The sequence below is a fragment of the Penaeus chinensis genome, chromosome 4 (assembly GCF_019202785.1).
Source record: "Penaeus chinensis breed Huanghai No. 1 chromosome 4, ASM1920278v2, whole genome shotgun sequence".
In the NCBI taxonomy this organism is placed as follows: Eukaryota; Metazoa; Arthropoda; class Malacostraca; order Decapoda; family Penaeidae; genus Penaeus; species Penaeus chinensis.
The window spans coordinates 28,016,678-28,017,516 of record NC_061822.1 but is presented as its reverse complement, the minus strand read 5'-3'; positions in this window follow the sequence as shown (position 1 = coordinate 28,017,516).

Here is an 839-nt window from a genome sequence, read left to right as displayed (position 1 = left end):
CCGCATTGAGGTCCTCCTCGTCCTCGGGAAGGACGGCGCCCGCTCCTCCTTCACCGGCAGCGACAAACATTTCCAGCACCGTTTCTGGCTCTGGCACTGCCTCTTCAGGAGAGCAGTAGTGAATTCGCATGTACAAAATATGTATTAATGCTTTATAACGTAGCGGTTTATTTATGTTTTAAAATGTATATATATATTTTATGGTGATATGAGGATAAAGTAAAAACAAAAAAAAAAAAAAAAACATATCCGATGCTTTTTGTCTTTCGTATATCTAAAGTTCAGATTACTTTAGTACGTTACAAGTTTTATTATATACAGAATCAGTTATCTAGCCCTATAATAACTGGAATAGTTTTATAATGCATTAAATATATATATATACATATATATAAGTATATATATATATATAAATATATATATATATATATTATATCATCTCTGTGCCAGTACCGATGCGGTGGTTGACGATTTACCTGGCGCTACGTTTCATATCGGGCTCTGTCCCTGAGGCATCGAAGTGTGTTTAAAATGTACATATATATATATATATATATATATATATATATATGTGTGTGTGTGTGTGTATGTGTATATATAATATATATATTATATATATATATATTATATATATTATATATATATTATATATATATTATATATATTATATATATTATATATATATTATTTATATTATATATATTATATATATATATATATTCTGCATATATTTGTATGTTTCCCTTTAACGTGAAAATAAAGGGTAATATTATAAGAAAGAGCTTGGATTAATTAAGTAATAATATCGCATGAGTTCGACCTAAACCTACTTACCTCAC